Genomic DNA, 854 nt, shown 5'->3' with positions numbered 1-854 from the left:
TTTTTTTTCTCCCGTTTGTGTGTTGTGAGGAAGAGAGTTGTGGGAAATGACATATATATAGAGAAATTTTCGAGTTGGGTAGTTGAAATATAACAACGATTTTACAAGGAATATTTTACATGGATTTTACATGGTTTTAACATATTATTTACAACGACTTTACGACGAAATTAGGTAAGTTAAAGCACATTTAATACACGTTTTCACCTAAATATAACGGTAACATGCTTCGTTGTAATGTCGATGTAATCATTACGACGTATTTCTCATTCCACGTACATTCGTCGTAAACTTACAAGGAGTTTACGACGAAATCAGTTCGTCGTAAATTTACATGGCGTTTACGACGAAAGTTAGATTCCTCGTAATTTCGTTGTAAAGCCCATGTAAATTTACGACGAAATATTTTCGTCGTAAATGTTCGTTGTTATGGGCACGTTTTCTTGTAGTGAAATACATCTCTTAATTACATAAAAATATCTCACAACAATTAAATAATAACTCGATTGAGAGGTTGATTATTTGTGGTTTTTGATTTAGTTTTTGGTTTTTGTTTCTGTAGAAACCATTTTTCATCCAATCAAATTTTTGATTTTTTTTTTGTTTTTGTAAAAACCATTTGAGTCGTCAATCAAGATTTTCAATAAATAGATTCCCTAAAATTTAGGGAAACTAGTTTTTGAAAAGTTTAACCAATTTATGAAGAAAAACCAAAAATCAATTTTTGTGAGCTTTTATGAAGAAAAACGAATTTTGATTTTTTTTTGTAGAAACTACTACATTATAATTAATTAATAATTAATAAATAATATTTTCATAAAAATTAAAATTATCATAAAATATTTTGTACATTA

This window comes from Brassica oleracea, chromosome C7 (genome assembly GCF_000695525.1).
Source record: "Brassica oleracea var. oleracea cultivar TO1000 chromosome C7, BOL, whole genome shotgun sequence".
Classification (NCBI taxonomy): domain Eukaryota; kingdom Viridiplantae; phylum Streptophyta; class Magnoliopsida; order Brassicales; family Brassicaceae; genus Brassica; species Brassica oleracea.
Note: the sequence above shows the minus strand (reverse complement) of the source record.